This window comes from Camellia sinensis, chromosome 10, assembly GCF_055761805.1.
Source record: "Camellia sinensis isolate YWXY chromosome 10, ASM5576180v1, whole genome shotgun sequence".
NCBI classification, from domain to species: domain Eukaryota; kingdom Viridiplantae; phylum Streptophyta; class Magnoliopsida; order Ericales; family Theaceae; genus Camellia; species Camellia sinensis.
Genome location: NC_138970.1, coordinates 89,933,421 through 89,942,500, shown reverse-complemented (window position 1 = coordinate 89,942,500; position 9,080 = coordinate 89,933,421). Strand labels below are relative to the sequence as shown.

The 9,080-nt window shown below is 33.4% G+C and overlaps 1 pseudogene across 1 annotated transcript; it reads right to left on the bottom strand.

Annotated features, from left to right (window-relative positions):
* Positions 1-5,733: 5,733 nt before the first annotated feature.
* On the bottom strand, positions 5,734-8,544 carry LOC145800542 (receptor-like cytosolic serine/threonine-protein kinase RBK2 pseudogene; annotated as a pseudogene). Its single transcript, XR_014341487.1, has 4 exons — positions 8,262-8,544; positions 7,956-8,091; positions 7,575-7,724; positions 5,734-5,880 (listed from the first exon to the last, which is right to left on the bottom strand). The product of XR_014341487.1 is annotated as a receptor-like cytosolic serine/threonine-protein kinase RBK2 pseudogene (transcript).
* Positions 8,545-9,080: the final 536 nt, after the last annotated feature.

The following is a 9,080-nucleotide window of genomic DNA, read 5'->3' as shown; positions in this document are numbered from 1 at the left end:
TTTTGGTATTTAGTGAATTTTTAAAAGATTTTTTTTACAATTTTTTTACTTTTTAGGTATATTTATGTTAAGTGTGTCTAAAAAGAAAAAAAAAAAAATTGCTTAAAATATTAAAAAATTCAGTAAAAACAAAAAAATACAGAAAATAAAAAACTAAAATTTTCTGAAAAGTATTTTTGAAAAAATGAAACCAAGCAAGCTTAGTTCCGTTTTTCTTTTTTATTAACATAATCATAGAACTGACGTAGTATAACATTCTGGAAAATTATTCTATAATTACTACGCAAAGTAAAGAACAAATATAGTGTAATAAAATAATATATTACGTATAGAACATGAATCTATTTATCTAATTTGATGAGAAACATATAGTTTGTTTTAAGATTGTTGGTATTTTTTCGTAATAATATAAGAAAAATATATATAATAAAATAAACAGAAATGACAAAACAAATTTTTTATTTTATTTTTTATATTCTATTTATTAAAGAATGAAATATAGAATAAACTACACAATTAAAAATACATAAATAAATTAGAATACATCATGGAATATGTTACAAGATGGATTCCCATGAATATATAAAATAATATGCGAGAAATAGTTCAAATCTAAAAATTTGAAGAACAAAAGATAAGATATGCAAACCGAAACCTGTATGATACCACAGTTTCTTTAAAACACTTTCATTGTCTCCCGATGAGTGCTAGAGGTACGCTGACGTCTGTCTCCTAAGATACGACGGTCGAAACCAGCTAATGCAGAAGCACCTTTTGAATAGTTTCGACGAACTTGACAATGGCAACACTCTCTTTATAACAAGAACCAAAGAAGGGGCTAGCACAAAGAAGATAAATTTTTTTTTCTTTAGTATAAAAATCTTCTCCAACTTTATCTAAAGAAAATCACAAATTTTTCATCTCAAAAATATTTCTATCTCATCTATCTAAGTTGGAGGGGAAAGACCCTTTTTTATACTTGTAGGGAAGCGGTCTCGGCCATGAAGACTACTATAAAACTTAGCATCAATGACCATCAACTCTAGTCATAAGGGTTAAAGTTACAAAGGTGCAAAACTCTCATGTGCATAATATGATCATCAACTCCATTATCAAAAGATGAGAGTTACAAAGTTTGAAAACCTACCTTACATTATCTATATATATATAATGCTATTTAAATAATCTAACAAGATGAGTCGTAAAATGGATACGGGTGTTAGGTCACAACCCAATCCAAACCCAATCTAAAACATATGCATAAGACAAGTCCAGCCCAAGGCAAAGTCTAACACATGCATATACACGACCCTAGGCCAATCCAAACCAAGACTAAGACTAAGACTAAGTCCAAGTCCAAGCCTATGTCTAAGCCCAACTTTTATTGATGCCCATTTTATGAGATAATTCTCATTCACAACTTAATGGTTTCGGCTCATTATTTTTGTGTTGCAACATTCTCACTTAAGAGAATACAAAACCATTATGACTCACCTCAATCGGCAATTGGATCCCGCTTTAATTTCAAATTAAAGTTATCCAAAAAACCTTATTTTCTAAAAAAGAATTACTTTAATATTTGGACAAGCATTTTGTAACCATTTAAACATGCCGATTACAACATGGCAACATTGAATAGATGTGTAAATATTCCCACATCTGTCCTCTAAATTTGTGGGCATGCTGCGATTAAGGTGAGTATGATGTCAATATTTAGAATCACGCATTTATATATTTTCATGCATTTTTACACACACACACACACACACATATATATATATATATATATATTTACACATTTAGATACATTTTTTTATGCTGATGAGATTTGAAGAGATCAATAATTATTATTTTAAAAGAAAAATGTTTGAGGGCCACAAATTTTGTGGCTCAAATGGCCAGAAACTGTCAAAACGACGTCATTTTGTATCGTTTTGCACCCAAAATGACGTCGTTTTGGTAATTTCGGGCCATTTGAGCCACAGAATTTGTGGCCACCTAGCATTGCTAATTTAAAAATTATTAGTTAATTGAGAATATTTTATTTAGTATAGAATAGTCTAGAATTAACACCTTGTTTGGTTTCAGAAAATTGAGTTTTTTGTTATCCGTGTTTTTTGGTTTTAGTAAAAAAATTTAATATTTTAAGAATGTTTTTTAAAATTTTTTTAGATGCACCTAACCTAAATATACTTAAAAAGTATAATATTTATGGAATTTTTTTTAAAAAAAAAATTTCAATACATTTTTGTATTCTTGTGTATTTATTGAATTTTTAAAATATTTTTTCACAAATATTCACTACAGGAAAAGGGGGATTTGGTGGCGCTTTTTTAACGACGTTTCTGTAAACGTCACTGTTATTAGTATTTAACGGCGTTTTATAAACGCTGCATATTCTATTAAACAAAACGACACCGTTTTATAATGGGAGGGGTTTAAAAACGCCTCCGAATGTGGTGACCCACACGCGCACCCTTTCTGTGAAAACCTTATTTTGAATCAGAGCCTACATACGCACAGATCTCTCAACCCTTAATACATGCGCACAGGTCTCTCTCTCTCAACCCTCTCCATCGAAGCTCCATCGAAGCTTAAATAAAAAAAGATTCAGATCGAAGCCCCGATCTGAACAAAACCTGATTTAGATCTCTCTCTCTCTCAACCCTCTCCATCGAACCCGTGATTTCACTCTCTCTTGCTTCAAACCCTTTCGTTTCTCTCGATTCAAACCCCTTCATTTAGTAATCGATTAATCTATCTCTAGTTCATGTTCGAGTTCGCAGGTCTTTCTTCATGGTAAGTGTTGATCAGTCTTATCTCTATCTTCTCACAGTCAAGTTCGATTGAAGATGATACTTACTGATGGAATCATTCGATTCAGGTTTGCTAGGTTTTATCTAGATCAGATCGATCGATTGAAGATCTATTGATCGATTGAACGTGATTTCGAAGTTCAACCTTCTTCAGCTCAGTGATTCAATCTCAGATTCGTTCGGCGATTTCGAAGTTCTCTCTCGATTTCAAAGCTCGGTGATTCAATCTCAGATTCGTTCAGCGAGGAAAGTGAGCACCATCATCTATCAAGGTGAGCACCATCGCTTCAGATTCGCTTGTTTTTTTCCCCTAAATTAGCATGTTGAATTTTCCTAGCATGTTGAATTTTAATCTCTGTTTTTTTATTACCCTAAATTAGCATCAGTTTGGATTGATCAATCAGTGTAGCTTAGATATTTAGGTAGAATATCTGGTTACATTATGATTATTATTATTTTGAATTCTAAAATATAGAACAGTTCATTATATCTTGGAATGGATTGTGATTTTGTATTCATCGTATTTGTAACGCCCTCAAAATAATAACAATAAACCCATCTAATAAGACATACATTTACATATAAACTAACCACATTCTTTCATTCATTAGAGTTCCATTACATAAGTATTACATGTTAACCTCATAACAAAATGCCCTACGGGCTTACAGCTTTCCAAGTTAACACTTGGTTACAACAAAGAGTTCTAACTCGTTTACACATTAAGCCCTTGGCTTGAAATTACATGTAATACATCAAAAGTACAACAACAAAACTATGCCCGCCACTAGCCTCCCAGCTATGTCCTTGGAGGTGGCATGCTTCCTGCACCTGAAAATGATGTTCCCATATAGGGTGAGCCACAGCCCAGTAGAAATACACTAAACCAACCATGGACAATGACTAAAACATTAGCAATTGATAGTTGGTCAACACTGATACAATCACATAAATTATATATTTATGTCAACGACTTACAAGTCCCAATTACTTTTCATTTTCCCTTTTCAATAGATAAGCATGCTAGCTCTATTATCATTTCCACAGATATGTATAAAAACTATATCTCACATTCAGATAAGCATAAAAGCTATATCCACAATCTCAACAGATATGTATATCAACAATATCCACAGATAAGCATACAAGCTGTATCCACATTCTACAACAGATATGTATATCAACAATATCCACAGATAAGCATACAAGCTGTATCCACACTTCACAAAGATAAGCATATGAGCTCTATCTTCACTTCTCTAGACAAGCATATGAGCTCTGTCTACGGAGTACATCCCCTATCTCCTCCAAATACCTATCCGGTTTAGAGGTACATCCCCTATCTTCCCCTAAACCGCGGAGTACATCCCCTATCTCCTCCTCTACACATAACGTATATAAACACATTGGTTCTATATACAATCACACAATACATACAATTAATGTATTCAATTAACCGTCAAGTTCCATGACACATTTCATTGATTAGTTTCAGTTTACCTAATCATCATGCATTGTCTACAACAATCACGACTATCCTCCACCGATAGCCCAAAGCAGTTATTTCTAAACAGAAAATAAACGCACAATAGATATTCAATCAACATTTCATTCCTCGTTCTTCTCAATTAATTATCCCAATTAATTAAACAATGTAATTAGGTCAATTCCCATAATTAACATTTCAACCCTTAGGTTCCATTTTCATCAATGATTCAACAATCATTCCATTTTTCTATGCCAAACACGCATCTAGGTTTATTATGAATAAAACCCCAACTTTTGTAAAATTACACAAAAGCCCCAAACTTTTACAAAATTACCAAACCAAGCCCAACATCTCAAAATACCAAAATTTAAAGACAAAACCCATAGAGAGGAGTAGGATATCCCTACCTTGAAGTTTAAGCCAAAAAGGAGATGAAGACTCCAAGATCAACTTGCTCCAAATCCAAACTTTTTCAGATTAAATCGAAGCTCTCAACACCCTCTATCTTTTTAACAAAGGCCCTAGGCTAGATTCACACTCTAGGGAGATGAAATCTTAGAGAGAGAGTAAGTTTAGAGTGAGAGAGGCTCGGATTTAGGTTTTGCTCAAAGAAAAGAGGTGAAAAAGTGATGTTTTAGACGCTGCTGTCCGCTGATATAAAACACGCTCGCTCGAGCGAAGGATTGGTCGCTCGAGCGACCAGACACAGAAAACTCTCGCTCGAGCCAAGAAGTTCTCGATCGAGCGAAGAAAAACCCAGACCGCTCGAGCCACGAAAAGCTCGCTCGAGCCAGAAACTACAACTCTCAGGTCCAGAACCGGGGCAACACTACTCTCGCTCGAGCGACAAACTCCTCGCTCGAGCGAAGGACCAAAAATCTGGGCAGCAACACTAGGCTCCCAAACACAACCAACCTGTAACAAACCTGCCCAACACATCCCATAACTCAAAATATAAAGTAAAGAGGATGCAAACTAGGAAATAAACAACTACCAACATTCACGGACACATGTCCGGATCACTGTACAACAAGGGTAAACCCGGGATCGCTATAGTATTGAGAAAAAATCTAGCTTAATTCAATTTCTTGCATAATTTTTTTTACAGACAGTAATAGATATTGATATTTGAACAATTTGTGTATCCTCTGCTTTGCTTCTTTACGTGTCTGATAGAAGAATGTAAATTGTAGTCTCTTTGTGAAGAGATTACCATAGCCGCCTTTATTCATAAGGATACAAATAAGTGTTGGTGCCAAAAATGATTAATAGTAATAAGAGTTGTGTTATCTTCCTCAAAATTCTCATCAATTCAATGTCTTCTTTGAAAAAAAAAAGAAAAAAGAAAAAGTGCTTTCATTACTATTCATTTTTAATAAAGTTAATAAATGAACACTTTATATTTACATTAAGATTTGATCATCCTAATTAAGAACTTCTGGTTGAGGTTGAGAATGAACTGTCACATTCACATTCAACATCTTCAAACCCCCAAAACTCTTCTTCCTCTTCTTCCTCCTTTGGCATTTTCCACTTTTCTCTATCCATTTCCCCTTCAAACTTCACCTCTAATACCTGTCAATTCAAAAAAATACCAATAATTTAACAGTTTTGCTACGAACACATAAACAAAATTTAGAAATAAACACAAAACACTAAAAAATAATGTCTATCCAGATACACTCTCTATCCGGTTCAACGCCACTCTCGATTCATAATGTGAAGGACATAACACAACAATATCACACTTATCACTGTACCAAGCTTCTCCAACAAGAGAAGCACCTTAATTAGCAGATTATATGACAACGACAGCCAATGCTTTCAATTCCGAATAATTACTATACAGGTTCTTCATATAAGGTTTCATATCATTATTTTTGCTTGATTTATAATAATAAAACCAAGGCCTAAAAAGCTCAATAAGTCATATGCTCTCCAAGCAATTTTGTGATCTTGTGAACAACATCACATAATTTGGAGAATCATTGCCTTATTTTGATATGCTTTTATGGTGTCAAGAATAGGTTTAGTCCAACAATAAAAACAAACCGTTATAGGAAAAAAAAAAAAACCACTGCAAAACCTACATTTTTCTTGTCCAATATCGAGCAAATAATTATATTTTTCCAATCATATATTCATGAAAAAAACAAGATAGAAAACCATTAAACAACATATTTAAAGTGTTTTAGAAATTAAAATAAATAAATAAAGAATATCTAGCATGCATACTTGTTCATCCATTGGAGACAGCTAATGGAACAAGAAACACTGTTACAACCATATAAGTAGGACAAAATAACAAATAGAGAATCATTAAAATAAAACATTTATTTAAGTACTAGAATAAAATTTAAAGGGAAAACCCACTTTGACCCTTCCACAGATTTATTTAATTTTTGCTATCATGCACTAATCTTCGAACCACATGGGAGGGCAATAATGAATACCTGTCTATTTAGCAATAGGATTTTACGTTAGGTAGCATAGAGCATCAGTTGATTAATATGAATTGCTTGAGAGAAAACCCAAATCCACCCTCACCAATACCAGAAAAGACCATATCTTAGAATGTGATCTTGGCTGGTGAAAAAATTTTGTGAAAAAAAACACAGCTATATATTATATTAGGATTCATAAATAATTTATTTAATCAATGCTTAGTCATTTGCAAATTGTCCGTTGTCGTTTAGGCAGGTCAACTAAAAAGGGTTTTATACCATTCATGAGCACACTTTGCTGGTAGCTTTCAATTGGAACAATGAACACGCCATACAATTAGAAATATAGGAAATGTGATCGTTATCAAGAAACTTGATCAGGTGAGAAAATTTGGGGGTGTTTAGGTGAATTGCATATGAGGATGCACAACACTTGACTATACTTAATTGAGAAAATGATGTGCATTTAAAAAAGTACAGTATATCTATCAGTAGAATTTCCCGATTTCAGAAACATAGTAGGAATGTTGACGAAAAAGTATACATGCTTCCATGAGATGATAATATATCTAGAATAAGGATCTCCTGTCCCCAAATATTCATGTCTTTCTGTCTCAAATCACTTACAATCATTGGATCATATGAGAATCTTAAGATTTGAGAATCTCAAGACATATCTAATGGTTGTGAGTGATTTGGAACAAAAGGACAGGAATATTTGGGATAGGGAATCCTTGGCATATATCATGACCACATTTGTAGGAAAATCTTCAATGTTGTGATTAATTACTATGATAAAATGATAGTAGCATAGAAATTAGATACCTCTTTCATGGTAGGGCGCCACGTGGAAGATGCCCGAATGCAAAGAGATGAAGCAAAGGCCAATCTATTAAGTTGTGTATTATCATAGCCCCCTCCAAGTCTTGGATCTACCAACTTTTCAATCTCCCAATTTTCCAATATAGGTTTAGCCTATTATAATCAAATCTAATTATAATCACCATACAATTTCAACACAAAAAGCATTGTAAAAGCAAAATAAAAATGGAAGGAAAAAAAATAAAAATGAAGTCTTTTAAATCACTTCACTAGATCTAGGTAGCCCAATCCTTGAAAAAAAACACAAAGAAGGAATTGTCATGTTTGTGCTAAACACAATTTAATGTACTTTTTACGAATTGAATTTAAAGCACTTTTTTTTACCCAGCTATGTATGTTTTGGTGAGACCCATCAACCGGTTTCTTGCCAGAGATGATCTCAAGCAAAAAGACACCGAAAGCAAACACATCTGTCTTCTCATCCACAACGCCATGCATAAAATATTCCGGCGCCAAGTGCCTACAAAATGCATGAATTTTTCATCTTAACCATGCCTCTCAATAATATAAAGGATTTGTGTTTGTAAGAGATCTGACAGAGGTTTTTACGTTCTGGCAATCAAGCTAAAAGATTAGACACTAAGCACGACACAGGCAATAGTTAATATGTTTGTGTAATGTTTTATGTACCCAAATGTCCCTTCAATTGGGATGATTGAATGGTGAGTCCACTGTGATGTAAGCCACTTTGCTAGACCAAAATCAGAAATCTACAATATTCAAATTTCAAACAAACAACATTGTCAAACACAACATATCAAAACTTATTCAAATTAAAGCATAATGTAAAAGTAAGTACAGAAAGAGTAGAATCAAAGTCTTGTACTTCTTTTTTATTTTTTTAATGTTTTCTTGGGAATGAAGTGAATCACAATTGTACCTGTGGTTCATAATCTGCAGTCAACAATATATTCGAAGCCTTAAAGTATTTTTTAAGTATTTTTTTAATAGGATGGTTTCGTCATCATTCTTAATTAACTAAAATAGACAGTTTTAGATTGTGATTGTGAATGTGATTCCTGATTTGGTGTTTGCTCTTTGGTGTTTTCTGAATCATCATCATCATCATCATTAGAAGTACTCGAGCTTTGGTACACTTATTGGTTTGGATAGTGGGTTTGAACTTCCCACATTCATGAGTTCCTGCCAAAATTATTCCATTATTGATTGATTTGAGAGAGCAATGTGTTTCTTGAATCTATCATAATCTATCAAGAGCATTGTAGAAACTTTTGGTTTCTTCATTAATATGCTTCATACTAGATATGCTTCTAGTATGCTTGATAGTACTAATTTAGATTGCACCACCGGGATGCAATCATTAATGGTGCATGCATGCATAAATAGCCTTAGACCCGTCCAAGAATCTTCATTAGAGATACCTAGTCATCTTTGATGAAGCTCTTCTTGGATTGTCCAGTTAGACAGTTCAGGAGCACAAGTCTGTAT